This window comes from Chiloscyllium punctatum, chromosome 52, assembly GCF_047496795.1.
Source record: "Chiloscyllium punctatum isolate Juve2018m chromosome 52, sChiPun1.3, whole genome shotgun sequence".
Classification (NCBI taxonomy): Eukaryota; Metazoa; Chordata; class Chondrichthyes; order Orectolobiformes; family Hemiscylliidae; genus Chiloscyllium; species Chiloscyllium punctatum.
In genome coordinates this window covers 30,290,970-30,307,314 of record NC_092790.1, presented here as the reverse complement: position 1 = coordinate 30,307,314, position 16,345 = coordinate 30,290,970, and the positions used below count along the sequence as shown (strand labels likewise).

Here is a 16,345-nt window from a genome sequence, read left to right as displayed (position 1 = left end):
TAAGGTTGGGGGAGGCTAGTTGCGGTAGAGGGATATTTGAAATTTCAGAAGCATTTTGACAAATTTTCACAGGGGCTAAATCTTAGCTCGTGAGAGAATAGGGCCCCTGAAAGGTCAATGAGGCTGTCTGTGTGGAATCACTGCTGATGGGTGAGATACTGAACACATATTTTGTTTTTGGATTTACTGTGGTGAAAGACATGGAAGCTCGGAAACTTGGGAAAATACATCGTGATGTCTTGAAAAGAGTTCACATTGGAGAACAGGAGGTGCTGGATGTCTTAAAATGCAATAAGTTAGATAAAACCTTGGGACATGGTCAGATGCATCCCAGCGCCTTGTGAGAAGCAAGGGAAGAAATTACAGGGCCCCTTCCAGAGATATTTGTAGCATCGAGAGCTACTACGGACCAGTGAGACTGATGGCAGGGTGATAAGGTGTTGGACGAAATTCTGAGAGAAACGATCATCGTGCATTTGGAAAGGTAAGGACAGATTAATGATCATCAGCATGGCTTTGTGCACGGGAAATCATGCCTCAAACCTGAGTGTTGAGGTAGACAAGTGAGAGGTCAAAGCTGACCAGTACATGATGTCCACATGAACTTTAGCAAGGCCTTTGACAAGGTTCTGCATGGCAGACTGGATCGTAAGTTTAGATCGCACATAACCAGGGAGCGCTCACTAACTGGATACAAAACAGGATTGACGGTAGGAGACAGAGCATGTTCATAGAGGGTTACTGCTCAAACTGCAGGCCTGTGACCAACGGTGTACTATAGGGTTCGGTGCTGGGTCACTGTTGTGCATCATTTATATAAACAGTTTGGATGATAGTATCGGAGTCATGGTTAGCAAGTTTGTGAGTGAGACTGAAATTGGTGATAATGTGGACAGTGAAGAGGGTTATCGAAGAGTACAAAGGAATCAACAGTACTGCTGGACCAGTGAGGTTAGGAATAACAGGTGGAGAAATCCAAGAAGTTGTATTGTGGTAAAGCAGACCAGGCTGGACTTGTACAATTAATGTTTGGGCCCTGGGTACTGTTGTCAATCAGTGACCCAGGGACACAGGTACACAGTTTTTTGAAAGTAGCGTCACAGGTAGACAGGCTGGTGAAGCAGGTGTTTGGGATGGTCACCCTTCATTGGGCAGAGCATTGAGAGTAGGAGTTGGGATGTCATGGTGTACAGGACATTAGTGAGGCCTCTGTATAAACATTGTTGATTATCTGGTAAAAATCAACTTGTTCACGTATGTCCTTTAGTGAGGGATATCTGACATTCTTACCTGGTCTGGCTCACATGTGACTCCAGTCACACAGCAATATGGCTGACTCTGAGCTGCCTCTGGGCAATTAGCAGGAGGGCAATGTATGCTGGTCCAACTGGTGACATCCTCAGGCCGTGAATGAATCAATGAAAAATACATATGTCTATCCTTACCTTTGCAAACATCTCTAGCTGCAGCAATCCGTACTGGCTTTGTAATGTTGTTCAGGCCTTTGCCCCTCTCTGTAACACTCTCACCACCTCCAACACCTTCAATCCTCCCTGTTCCACTACTCTGATTTAACACTGGCAATGTTTCCTCTTCCTACTGCACTCCTCCACATTTCTAAATGTTAGTTACTTCAGAATTGATCGGTTCTTTTTCATCTCTTAATCAAATCGGCCAAGACCGTCTGAAGTGGGGAAAGAGCATTGGGAAGGTGTTGAGCACCTCGAGACTTTCTGTGGGGAAAACGGGAATCCAGGAGAAAACAGCACAAGGAGCGCGCTGTCACACCTCCACCCCACCCACCCCCTTTCCATGTCCACCTTCTGCCTCAAGTGTAACAGAGTCTGTGGAAGGCCACATCGGTCTGGACAGCCAACTCCAGACTCCCCCATCCCCACTGAGAGTGGGAGAGAGTCAGCCTCATCTGTGAGCCACTGCCAAAGAGATGATGAGATAGGAAGGTTGAATCCCCTCACAATTATTCCAGTGCCTTTTTTACAAATTCAAACAATTCCCTGTTAATGCACTGTCTAATAATGTGCTATCACTCAGTATCTCTCCATCTGGTATCCCTCGCTGTGTGGGTCTATTTACTGCCTCTGTCAGCATTTCTCCCTCTTACAGATGGTCTGAGATCCTGAGTCAACAGAATTGTCCATTCCAGAGAGATGCAGCAGCACAGGCAAGGGATGGAGACTGGGATTATCGAGATCTCTGCTGCACTCAGCGCCACTCTGCATGTGTTCTCCTCATTGCATCAGTCTACTTTCCCATTCTGTCTATTTCTGTCTCATGCAGGTCATCAGGATGTTCCTAACTCCTGTCTCATCCATCACCTCATTGAAACTGGTTGGTCAGCCAGAGAGAGATGGAGAAGGAGATCTGGAACCTTCAGTAATTCCTGCAGTTGTTAAGATCGCTCACAGTAAACAGCACAGGGTGGAGGTAGTAGACTTCTATATTCAGACTTGGAAGACCGGACATAGATACAGAGCTGGGTAAGGAACAACAACATTCTAGGCTTCATTCCCACCATCTTGTGAGGGTCCTGCTTTCATCTCTTCTGTACTGGTCCTCAATGCGACAGCACAGGGGATCGCAGGCATCAATCCTGGCCTATGCTGTTTTAGTGATCTCTGTAATATTCTCCAGTCCCGATAATGCTTCCTCTGTTTGGAATCTCCTCTAGTCCGCATCATTCTATGTGTCTTTGTCTCTGTCTCTGTCAGGTTCTCCAGTCCCTAACACCCTAATCCCTAACCTTCTGCAGTAGATACTAAATTCCTTCATCCCTGTAAACCCTAACAGGCCTGTCTATCCCTGTAAGCTTCTCCCACCAATACCACCCTCCATGTATTTGTCTTTAACCACCCCATCGGTACCTACCTATGTAACCTTCTCCAGCTCCTACAACCCTTCCTTAGCTGTGAAAAATTTGTAATCTCCTTATCCTTCTCCAATTCTTTGATCTTTATCTTGTTAAATTTCACCCTCATTCCCGACACCATACCCCTCCCGACCATAGGAACCTCTTTCAGTTTGTGCAACGCTCCCCATTTGTGTAACTGTCTCCAACCCAGTAACCTGGCATTCTCCATTGCCTTCCTATCTATGTAGCCTCCAGAGCCCAGAAGCCTTCTTATATCTGTAAATGTCTTCAGTCAAGACAACCTTCCATATCTCTGTTAGTATACACAATAATCTCCGAGATGAAACAGCCCCCTGTCTGTGCTTCTCAGTCTGCCTGCCTCTTCCTATCTCCATCCCTATCTCCAGAATCTAATCCAGCTCCCTCGATCTCTGTAAATTCCTTCAATCCCAAAATCCCTTTGTCCCACTGACATTCTTGAACAGATGTAACTCTGTATAACTCTTAACATGCTTGAGCCCCCGTAAGCCTCCCTATCTCTGTAAACTCTACTCATCTGTTCAACCCCCCACTACTGAGGAATGACTCCCTGTATTCGCCATAAGGAAGATGGAATGACAGTGAACAGATATGATGGAACTGTCATTCTGGAAATGAAGCTGCAGAATGACCATCGCTGGGAAGTGAATACTGAAGAGTTGTTGGGATAGAGTCATAGAGTCGGAGAGATGCGCAGCATGGAAACCGACCCTTCGGTCCAACCCATCCACGCTGTGCAGCTATCCCAACCCAATCTCGTCCCAATAGGCAGACTAGGCAAAAAGCCAACAAGTTATGAAGGAAGCATGAGGTTAATGCATTAATGAGACAGTCATGTAGATCTGAATATGAAAAGTAGAGCTGAGAATAAGCAAGTAGCAGCAACTGTTATCAGGAATTCTTTTGTAGGCACCAAACAGTGATGGGAATGTCAATATAGTGACAGTCGGGACACTGAATGTACTTATGGCAAGGGCAATACAGTAACTGTGTGTGACAGTGGTCTCCATGCCGACTGATACAGCAACGAGCCTGTTGGATTGAATTTGTTGGTGTGAATATAAATGGCAGAATTGTAAGGGTGTAGGAGGGGTGTACTGGTATAGGGGATATGGTGTATTTGAATTATCAGAAGCCTTTATGAAAGTTTCAATAAGGGCGAAAGAGTAACTTGGGAGAGAATAGGGCCCCTTAAAGATCAATAATGTCACCCATGTGTGGAACCAGAGGAGATGGGTGAGATATTAGACAAAATAGTGTTGTCAGTATTTACTGTGGAGAAAGACATGGAAGCTCGGGAACGTGGGGAAATAAATAGTGATGTCTTGGAAAGAATCCTCAACAGAGAAGAGAAAGTGCTGGAATCTTAAAACAAATAAAGGTAGATCAGTCCTCAGTAGCTCATTAGGTCGATCCTAGAATATTGTGGGAAGCTAGGGAAGAGATTGCAGTATCCCTTACAGAGATATGTATATTATCAACAGGCACAGATAGATGTTGGAAGTCTGGAGGTTGGCTAACGCTGTCCCATCACTGAAGGACTGCAGGGAAAAGCCAGGAAATTACAGCCCAGTGAGCCCAGTGATGGGGAAGTTGTTGGAGGAGATTCTGAGGGAAAGGACCTCCTTACATTTACAAAGGCAAGGGCTGATTCGAGATGGTCAGCATGGCTTTGTGAGTGGAAAACCACGTTTCACAAACAGGATTGACTCTTCGAGGAGGTGGCCAAAGATAGATGAAGGCAGAGCAGTCAACGTTGTCTACATGGACTTTAGCATCTAATCAAGAGGAAGAAGGAAGCTTACTTAAGGTCGAGGAAGCAAGGATCAGACAGGGTTCCAGAGAGTTACATTGGATGGCACGGTGTCTCAGTGGTTAGCACTGCTACCTCATAGCACCACGGACTCCATTTCGATTACAGCCTTAGGCGACTGTCTGTGGGGAGTTTGCGCATTCTCCCTGTGGGTTTCCTCCAGGTGCTCCGGTTTCCCCCCCACAGCCCAAAGATGTGCCAGTTTGGTGGCTTAGCCTTGCTAAATTACCCATAGTGTTTAGGGATGGGTAGGTTTGGTGCATTAGTCAGTGCAAATGGAGAGTAATAGGGTGGGGGAATGGGGCTGGGTTGGATATTGTTTGGAGGGTTGATATGGAGGTGTTGGGCCAAATGGTCCGTTTCCACACAGTAGGGATTCTCTGAAGGTACCAGGAAAGAACCAAGAGATGGACTTAGGGCAACTAGAAGGGTGCATGAAAAAGCATTGTTGGGAAGGATGAAGGAAAACCGTGAGGCATTCTCCATTTATGCGAGGAACAAGAGCAAGGCCAGAGTGAGGATAGGGCCGGTCAGGGATAGTGAAAGGAACTTGTGCCTGGAGTCACAGGAGGTAGGGGAGGTCCTTAATGAATACTATGCCTCAGTATTCACTGCTGAGAAGGGTCTTGTCGTTTGTGAGGACAGCGTGAAACAGGCTAATGTACGTGAACAGGTGGATGTTAAGAAGGAGGATGTGCTGAGAATTTTGTAAAAGATAAGGACAGATAAGTCGCTGAACCAGACTGGATGCGTCGAAAGTTACTACAGGAACCGAGGGAGTGGATTACTGAGCACCTGGTGATGACCTTTGCAGCCTCACTGTCCACTGGAGTCAGAGCAGATGATTGGAGGCAGGAAAATATTATTCCCTTGTTCAGGAAAGGGAATATCCTGGGAATTGCACACCTGTCAGTCTTATGTCTGTGGTATGCAGATTATTGGAGAGGTCTCTGGGAGACAGGATTTATTATTCCTTGGAAAACCATAGTTTGATTAGAGATAGTCAGCATGGTTTTGTAAGGGGCAGGACATGCCTTACAAATCTTATTGAATCTTTAGAGAATGTGACAAAACATCTTTATGGCTCATTCAGAAAGTATAGAGGCATGGGGTACAGGGAAACCTGTCTGTCTGGATACAGGATTACTGGCCCACAGAAGACAGAGGGTGATGATAGATGGAAAGCATTCATCCTGGTGCTCAGTGACCAGTGGTTTTCTGCAGGGAGAGGTTACAGGACCTCTGCTGTTTGTGAGTTTAGGAATGACTTGGATGTGTGATTAAAAGAGGGGTTAGTAAGTTTCCCAATGACACAAAGGTTGGTGGAGTGGTTGATCGTGTGGAGGGCTGTTGTAGGTTGCAACAGAACATTGACAGGATGCAGAGTTGGGCTGAGAAATGGCAGATGGAGTTCAATCTGGGAAAAGTGTGAAGTCATTCATTTTGAAGATTGAATTTGAATGCAGAATACAGAGTTAAAGGCAGGATCTTTAGCAGTGTGGAGGAAAGAGGGATCTTGGGTTCCAAGTCCATACATCTCTCAAAGTAGCCACCCAAGCTGATTGGCTTGTTAAGAAGCAATATATTGTGTGGGATTTCATTAGTTTGGGGATTGAGTTTTAAAGCTGTGAGGTTATGCTGCAGCCCTATAGAGACCTAGTTCGACCCCACTTGGAATATTGTGTTCAGATTTGGTCCCTTCATTGCAGGAAGGATGTGGAAGTTTTAGAGAGGGTGAAGAGGAGATTTACCAGGTTGCTGCCTGTACTGGAGGGCATGTCTTATGAAGAAAGGTTGAGGGAGCGAAGGCTTTTCTCATTGGAGTGAAGAAGGATGAGGGGTGACTTGGTAGAGGTGAACAAGGTGATGACAGTCATAGATAGAGTCAATAGAGAGAGATTTTTTTAACCCTCATATAAATAGTCATTACAAGGGTGTATAATTTTCGGGTGATTAGTTGACGGTTAAGGGGAGAATTCAGATGTAGGTTCGTTACATACAGAGTGGTGGCTGAGTGGAATGCACTGCCAGCGGTGGCGGTAAAATTAGATGCATTAGGGACATTTAATATACTTCTGGATAGGCACATGGATGATAATAAAATGAAGGGTATGGAAGTTAGAGTCGTAGAGATGTACAACATGGAAACAGTTCAGTCCAACCTGTCCATGCTGACCAGACATCCCAACCCAATCTAGTCCCACCTGCCAGCACCCGGTCCATATCCCTCCAAACCCCTACTATTCATATACCCATCCAAATACCTCTTAAATGTTGCAATTATACCAGTCTCCACCACTTCCTCTGGCAACTCATTCCATACACATACCACCCTCTGCATGAAAAAGTTTCCCCTTAGTTTTTTTTATATCTTTCCCCTTTCATCCATAACCTATGCCCTCTACTTCTGGACACCCCAAACCCAGGGAAAAGACTTTGTCTTTTTTCCCTATCCATGCCCCTCATAATTTTGTAAACCTCTATAATGTCACCCCTTCGTCTCCGACGCTCCAAGGAAAACAGCCCAAGTCTGTTCAGCCTCTCCCTATTGCTCAAATCCTCCAGCCCTGGCAACTTCCTTGTAAATCTTTTCTGAATCGTTTCAAGTTTCCCAACATCTTTCCGATAGTAAGGAAACCAAAATTGCACGCAGTATTACAACAGTGGCCTATCCAATGTGTTGTACTGTCGCAACATGACCTCTCAACTCCTGTACTCAATACTCTGACTAATAAAGGAAAGCATACCAAACGCCTTCTTCACTATCCTATCTACCTGCGACTCCACTTTCAAGGAGCTATGAACCTGCACCTCAAGGTCTCTTGGTTCAGCAACACTCCCTAGGACCTTACCATTAAGTGTATAAGTCCTGTTAAGATTTGCTTTCCCAAAATGCAGCACCTCGCATTTACCTGAACTAAACTCTATATGCCACTTTTATTTTTGATCTTATGGTCGGATAAAAGATTGGCATGTCATCATGGCCGAAGGGTCTTGTTCTGTACTCTTCTGTGTTCTACGTGTCGGATGGTAAGCTGAGTAATTAGCTCAGATGAATGTAAAACGTTATAGCGTTCAGGAGGAGTTAGTCAACTGGACAGAAAATTGGGCTTGATGGTTGTAGACAGAGGGTTGTGGGAGAGCTGTTGTTTTTCTGACTAGAGGCATGTGACCAGCGGTGGAGTGGTTCCACTGTTGTTTGTCATTTGGATAAATGGTTTGGATGGGAATATTGTTAAGTAAGTTAAATAAGTTTTTTGGGTGACACAGAAATTGGTGGTAAACAGGACAGTGATGAAGGTTATCTGTGATACAACAGGATGGACAGTACTGCTGAGATAGTGAGCTGAAGAATAGCTGATGGAGTTTAATTAGATAAACGTGAAGTGTTCCATTTTGGTGAAACAAACCAGGGTGGGACCTGTACAGTTAATGTTCGGGCCCTGGGTAGTGTTGTCAGTCAGTGACCCAGGGATGCAGGTACACAGTTCTTTGAAAGTGGTGTCACAGGTAGACAGGCTGGTGAAGCAGGCGTTTGGGGTGGTAACCTCCATTGGGGAGAGCATTGAGCATAGGATTTGGGATGTCATGTTGTATCTGTACAAGACATTGGTCAGGTCACCATAAAAGCGTTGTTGATCAGTGGGAAGAACACATCTGGTTCACTGACCTCCTTTTGTGTAGACCATCTGACATTTTAAACTGGCCTGGCTAACATGTCACTCCAGACCCATTGCAATATGGCTAACTCTGAGCTGTCCTCTGGGTAATTAACAGTGACTCCCACATCCCATGAATGAATAAATAAAAATACATATGTCCCTCTCTACCTCTACAAACCCCTCCAGCTGCAGCAAACTGTACTGGCTTTATAACATCGTTCAGGCCCTGACCACTCTCTGTAACACTCTTACCACCTCCGGCACCTTCACCTCTCCCTGTTCCATTTGTGACATTGAACCCTGACACTGATTCCCTTTCCCACTGCTCAACTCTTGCTGGCAGACCCTTTGCAATCCCTTTAACTCTTACTCCTAAAACACTCTCTCACTTCAGGATTTTAAGTACTTTTTGGTGATCTTCTAAGCCTCATAATCTAATATGATACATTTTGTCCTAAGTGAGGCGCCAGTGGGAATTTCTTGCTGAGGTTTTGTCTGTTTCAGTGTAATGTTCTTTTGTTGAGTGATTTACACTGTCCTTTCAAATGTTTTCCACTGTCCATTTACAGGCACATATTTCAATCTGTTTAGCCTATTTACCTTGGTCAGTTCTCCTCTCAAACCCATGTCACTGGCTGTTTTTGTTTCGAGTTGTAGCATGTCCTTCTGTGATTCACTTTAAAACTTTATATTACTTTAAACTGAACTTTATCACAATTTCCCTGAGTATCTCTCCAGGTGACATTACTCATTCAATAAGTTACATCACACAACGATCGCTCTGAGATAGTTATGTCCCTAGCCAGTTGCACAATTTGTTATTCAAAGAAACACTGAAAAAAAAATTCTCTGAACTAATCTTCCAATATCACTGTTGTTAGTGTGACTGTCCCAGATTATGGGAATATTGAAGTTTCCCAAAATTATCACAAAGTGTTTGTTAAAAAATTCCAATGAGTTCCTGTGTAATGCAGTGATGAGAAATGGAATGCTGTTCGATGGCGTAAAACTGTTCTGCTGTTTGTGTCCTTGGCAAGTAGTAGCCAGAATTTACATTCAGACTGACTCTACTTCATGATCTGAGGTCAAATGATTTCTCTGTACTGCCTTTGTTATCCATTATTGTTAGCGTTACCCATTTTTCCTGGGTTTCCACAAGGTTGTGATCCATTGAATATTTATGTCCACCTTTTGTTCGCCCTGTAACCACGTCTCTCTGGTGTCTAAATTTCTTTTATCTCTGTGTCACAAATCAATCTACCATATTGAAGAGAGTTAAAAATAACACATCAGGTTATAGTCCAACAGGTTTAATTGAAAGCTTTCAGAACAACGCTCCTTCATCAGGTGAGAGTGGAGGGCTCGATCGTAACACAGATTTATAGCAAAAATTTACAGTGTGATGCAACTGACATTATACATTGAAAAATTGATTGTCTGTTAAGCCTTTCATTGTTTAGAATACAGTGATAGTTTCACTTCTTTCATGGGTAAATCACAAAACATTTTTTTAAAGTTGCATTCTCGGGTTAGCTGTTAACAATGGTGATAGCTAGACAATATGTTGAAGGTGTTAGCCCCTTGTGTTCTCTGTCTATGACCTGATGTTTAGATTGATTCTAATCTAAAAAGTGAGATAAGAGTTTGACATAAATTCATGCAGTTTTTGAGCTCAGAGTTCTCCATGAATGCATGCAGTTTTTGAGCAAAGTACAATGTAATTCTGCAAGTACAAATTCACCCCACAAAATATGTGTGTCTGTGGGTCTTTGTCTGTCTGTGTGTGTCTGTCTGGGTGGGGGCTGTGAGTGTGAGAAAGTGTGTGTGTAGGAAGTGCAGAGTGCCTTAAGTCTGTGAGTGTGGGAGTGTGTGTGGGTGTCTGTGTACCCGTCTGTGTGTACCTGTGTCCGTGTGTATGTGAGAGTGTGTGTGTGTGTGTAGGAATATCTGTGTGTGTGTAGTGCAATGGTGGTCACCTGTAATGTGACATGAACCCAAGGTCCCAGTTGAGGCCCTCCCTATGGGTACCGAACTTAGCTATCAGCCTCTGCTCAGCCACTTTCCTCTGCTGCCTGTCCCGAAGTCCACCTTGGAGGATGGTCACCCGAAAGTCCGAGACTGAATGTCCTGGACCACTGAAGTGTTTCCCAACTGGGAGGGAACCCTCCTGTCTGTTGATCGTTGTGCGGTGCCCATTCATCCATTGTCGGAGCCTTTGTTTGGTTTCCCCAATGTACCATGCTTCCGGGCATTTTTGCCTGCAATGTATAAGATAGACAATGTTGGCTGAGTCACATGAGTACCTGCCATGTCCAAGGTGGGAGGTGTTCCCACACGTAATAGTGGTATCTATATCCACAATCTGACACGTCTTGCAGTGTCCACCGTAACAGGGTTGTATGGAGTTGTCCTGAGGGCCATCCGCTTTATCCTCGATTACAACGTCTTCACTGTCCACTATGCCACCCTCCAGCCTTTCCAGCACATCACACATGGCTATCAATGGGACAAATATCTTTGCTCGGGGCTCCACGATGTTCTGTGATGCACTTAATCAGGTCCTGGGTTTTTCCATAGCTTTGTGTTTTAAAACCTTCTATAACATGCACTCTTTTCAAGTCATAGAGATGTAGAGCATGGAAACAGACCCTTTGGTCCAACTCGTCGATGCTGACCAGAAGATGTAAATAAATCCATCCCATTTACCAGCATTTGGCCCATGTACTTCTAAACCCTTATTATTTATACACCCATCCAAATATCTCTTAAATGTTGTCATAGTATCAGTATCTGCTACTTTCTCTCTCAGCTCTGTGTGTATAAAAAAGCTGTCCCTTCAGTGCCGTTTAAACCTTTCCCCTTTAACCTTAAACCTATGCCCTCCAGTTTTGGACTCTCCAAACCCTGGGAAAATACCTTGAATGTTTGCCAAATCCATACCCCTCATGTTTATATAAACCTCTGTCAGGTCACCACTCAGTCTCCGATGCTCCAGGGAAAATAACCCCAGCTTATTCAGCAACAACCCTGGGAACATCTTGTAAATCTTTTCTGAACACTTTCAAATTTCACACCATCCTTCCTATAGCAGGGAGACTGGAATTACAGAGAATTCCAAATGTGGTCTAATGTATTACTCTTGTTCCCTGAGTTCCCCAGTCTTTGTCCACAGTAAGTTCTGGAGGGAAAAATGTGTTTAAGGTCTTACCCATATCCTGCTGTTCCACACATCAGTGGTCTCATTGATCTTTAAGGGACAGCATTTTGTCTCGAGTTACTCTTTTACTCAATATATTTGTACAATCACTTTTGGATTCTCCTTATCATTCTCTGCATGTACACTTTCTGCAATCCTGATTTCTACCCAAAGTGTATTCCTACAGCCCCTGTGATCCTCAGGGATTCCCTTGATCCAGCTGGCTATACCTGACACGTGCCCCCTTTTCCTTGACCAGACCCTCAGTAGACAGCCAGTGTTTCTGAATGCAGTCAGCATTGGCCTGCACACAAACAGGTGGTGATTGCTCAATTTATCTCACTTTTAAAATATTCCTCACTTGCCAGACTTCCCTTTCCCTGCAAATAGACTCCCCAATCACCTTTTGAGAGTTCCTGGCTAATATTCCTGGCCCCATTGTTTAACTTGAACCTGTGGACCAGCCCTGTCCTTTTCCATCGCTATTTCCAAGCTAATAGACTTGAGTCACTTTGGCAAAATGCTTTCCCACTCACACCTCAGTCCCTTTCCCTACCTTGTTATCCAAGGGGAGGTCAGGTTTTGCCCCTTTCTCTTTTCAGGCCATTTACATATTGATTGGGAGTTTCTGGAACACAATTACCAAATTCCTCCCTTGCAAACACTGAACACTGGCGGTTCCAGTCTAGGTTTGGAAAGTTTAAAAACCCCAACCATAACAGGCCTATTATTATGATTGATATTTGAGATCTCTTGATATATTTGTTCCTCAGTCTGCCACTGATTATTCAGGGTCAGTAAGACAATCGTGTCAGAGTGATGACCCATTCTTATTTCTCAGTTCCACTAACATAGCGTCGCTGGGTGATCCCACAGGAATATCCTCCCTAGGTACTGATGTAATGATTCACGTAATGAAAACCCACCACCACGCGTCCTCTCTTGCCTCCCCTTCGATGCTTCCTGTAGCATCTCCACCTTGAAACAATGAGCTGCCAGTCCTGTCCCTCCCTCAGCTGTGTTTCTGTAATAACTATAATATCCCAGTCCCATGTTCCAATCCATGCCCTGAGTTTATCTTCCTTAGCTGTCAGGCCCCTTGCATTGAAATAAATGCAGTTTAATCATCAGTTCCCCCTCCCCCATTTCCTGCTATGCTCTTGCCTGCCTTGTCTGCGGAAATTGCTGTCTTTAACTTGTGCACCAACCTCAATCTTCTTTCTGGCCTTATGACTGTTTAAGGTGCAACACCCTGCCAGATTAGATTATATCCTCTCAAGCAGCTCTAACAATTCGCCCCATCAGGATGTGGGTCCCCCTCCTGCTCCCAGTTCAGGTGCCTTCCCCACCCTGTCAACCTGTGCTGACACCTTCAGACATCCAGGGACTTGCCCACCAAGGTCCCGGTGTTACTCAGTTCTCCAGGAGGACCTACTCTTCATGATGTATATCCTTTGCTTATGAGACTTCCCACAGTGCATTACCTCACAGTGATCAGAGGTAAACTCCATCTGCCATTACTCAGTGTGTACAACTCTGAGTATGACTAACTTCATCCAGTCTCCCCAACCGTCCCTACCTGTAATTGTCGAGAGAATGCACAACCCTCCCTATTGCGTTAACCTCCTCCAGTCCCTCTCATGGACACCATCATCTATAAAGCTTCTCCTGTTCCTGACTATATTTTCCTCCTGTTCCAAAAAGCCCTTGTGAACTTTGTGACCTCGTCCAATCTCTGCAGTGCTCTGTATAATCAGCCTCACTGTGACTGGAATCTGGCTTCAATTCCAGCCTTGGCCAACTGTCTGTATGGACTTTGCATGTTCTCCCCCCGACTGTGTGGGTTTCTTCCGGGTGCTCTGGTTTCCTGCCATAGTCCAACATTTGCATGATACGTGGATGGGCCGTCATAAATTGACTGTAGTATTCAGGCAAGTGTGGTTTAGGTGAGTTCACCATGAGGAATGCAGGGTTTATTGGACAGGGAGAGGGATGGGTCTGGTTAGGATGCTCTTTAGAGGGGTTGGTGTGGACTTGTTGGGCCGAATGGCCTATTTCCAGACTGTGGAGATTCTATTCAGTTTATTGTCCAGTGCTGTCAACCATCCCTGTCTCTTGATCCTTGCCTCATCCCCAATACTCGAGGAGAAAGTGAGGACTGCAGATGCTGGAGATCAGAGCTGAAAATCATTTCCTGAAGAAGGGCTGATGCCCGAAAGGTCGATTCTCCTGTTCCTTGGATGCTGCCTGACCTGCTGCGCTTTTCCAGCAACACATTTTCAGCTCATCCCCAATACTCTCCTTATATGTGTCATCTCCAACAGTTTCTAAAACATTCCTTGCTGATGTAAGCTTCTCCAGTCCTTACCATGATTGCTATGACTGTCATCTCTTCCTGCTTTTAGAACCCTACCTATAACTGTTGACATTTGTTACAGCACTCCCAATCACTGTTCCATCCTGAAAACCCAAAAACCTTTATCTCTCTGTAAACCCATCTGTACTGTCTGTACTTCCTTTTGACAATCCCGTTCTGAGACTTTCTCTATATCAAAAAAGTCATTAAGTGTAGGTAACCCTTATTATTGTAACCTCCCTCCAGTCTTACAGCACTGAGGATCTGTAGAACCTCTTTTCAAACCGACAGCCATCTCCGTGTCTGTAATCTCCTCCAGTCCCCATAGTACATTCTCTCTGAGCTCCTCTGTAGCCCATTGAACACTCCCTAACAGTGTCTGTATCAGTGTAACCTTCTCCAAAAACACAACCTTCCCTATCTGTGTTAATCCCTACACCAGTCCCTATCCCTCTAAGCTCCGTCTAACAACACAACCCTCCATGTTTGTGTATTCACCTTCAGTCCGTACTCACCCCCCTATCTGTGTAACCTTCTCCATGCATTTTTTGCTACAGTCTCTTCAACTGCCCTTTTAAGTTTAATATCTTCCAGTCCCGAAAACTCCCCTCTCTTTAACTTTCTCAGGCCACACATCCCTCACTATCTGTGACCTACTCCTGTTGGAGAACCCTCCCTCTGTGAACTGCTCCAACTCTTCAACTCTCCATAAGCTCCTGCAGCTCTTCCAGCCCTCCCTATCGACCAAACCTCTTCCAGTCCCTAAAACGCCATCAGTCTGTGGAGACCCTACCACCATCCCTATCTGTGTTATCCTCTCAGGTCTCTGCAACACTCCCGATCTGTAGATCCCACTCCAATGCCTGTGCTCCTCCCAGTCCTGTTCCTGCAAGACTCATTAACAATGTAACATCCTCCCGTCACTATCACCCACCCTGTCAATGTAAGCTCCTCCTGTATCTCCAAACGTTTACTCATCCCCATAATCTTCTCCAGCTCTTACCCCCATCTGTGTAAACATCACTCTCCACTCGAACCCTCCCTACCGCAGGAACTTCCTTCTGTTTGTGCTATGCTCCCTTATCTGTGAAACTGTCTCCAACCAAACGTGCTACTCAATCTCAAAAAAAGAATCCAGATTCCACAGCCTCCATTTCTAAATAACCCCCAGAACCCATGCATTCCTATATCTATAAACATGTTCAGTCACGATGACCCTCCATATCTCTGTTTGTTCTGCCAGATGATACACATCTTTTTATCTCTGTAATCTGCTCAGCTCCCTAAAACAGTCCCTGTCTGTGTAATACAGCCCTGGCCTACAAACATCATTATCCCTGTAAACTTCTCTATCCCTCCCAACATTCCCAACTCCATGAACCCGTCAGCCCTACAGCGCTGCATATTCCTTTAGCCTCCTATGGCTCTATGGTCCTCCTTCCCTGTTAAACCACCTCCAGTCCCCACGTCCCTCCCAGTCTGGGTCCTCTGCTCCAGATCAGACCATTGCTGTCTCTGTAAACACCTCCACTCCTGACAACTCTTCCCATTTGTGTAACTTCGTTCAGACCACATACTCTCCAGCTTCCTGAATTCTCTTCCTGCCATTGCAACCAAAACCACATGTTTATGTAACAACCTCCAGTGCTTAAACCTCCCCGACTCAGTAACCTCTTGAAGTCTTAAGGAAACACATAAACTGTGAAACCTCTCATTTCCCTACAATCCTCCCTCCCTCCTGAAATGCCTTCATCACCACGAAAACTCACAATTACTGAAGCCTCCTTTTGGCATTGCAACCCTCCTAATGTCTGCAAAATCCTCCTGTCCTGATATCCCTCCCTGAGTCTGTAATCCCCACCACCCTCCAGTGCCCTTCTGGGGAACATGGCAGAGGAGGGAAGATTTGTAGCGTCTGGACCATATTACAGAGGTAGAATTCTGGGAATTACAGATTTAGTCTAATGTTTGTGGTGTGCAGATTATTGGTGAGGACTCTAAAGAAAGGATTTTTGACAACTTGGACAGACATAGTTAAATTAGAGACAGCATGGGTTTGTGAGGGGCAGGTCATGCCTCACAAACCTTATTGAATTCTTTGAGGATATGACAGAATACGTTGATGGCTCATTCAGAAAAGAAGGATGATTGGGATGCAGGAAAATCTGTCTGTCTGGATACAGGATTGGATGGCTCAGAGAAGACAGAGTGTGGCAGCAGATTGGCAGTATTGAGCCTGGAGCTCAGTGACCAGTGGTGTTCTGGAACAATCAGCTCTGGGACTCTGCTCTCTGTGATTTTTGTAAATGACTTGGATGTGGATCTTGGAGAGGGGGTTAGTAAGTTTGCCAATAACACGAAGGTTGGTGCGTCGTGGGGAATGTGGAGGGCTGTTGTAGGCTGCAATGGG

General features: G+C 45.0%; 1 long non-coding RNA gene across 1 annotated transcript in view; it reads left to right on the top strand.

The window, feature by feature from the left end:
- The first annotated feature begins 2,303 nt into the window (after positions 1-2,303).
- Positions 2,304-16,345, top strand: part of LOC140470856 (uncharacterized) — a 30,680-nt gene continuing 16,638 nt past the window's right edge. The window contains exon 1 of the long non-coding RNA XR_011956760.1: positions 2,304-2,498. This is a non-coding gene — a long non-coding RNA (uncharacterized lncRNA). The remainder of the gene's footprint in view (positions 2,499-16,345) is intronic.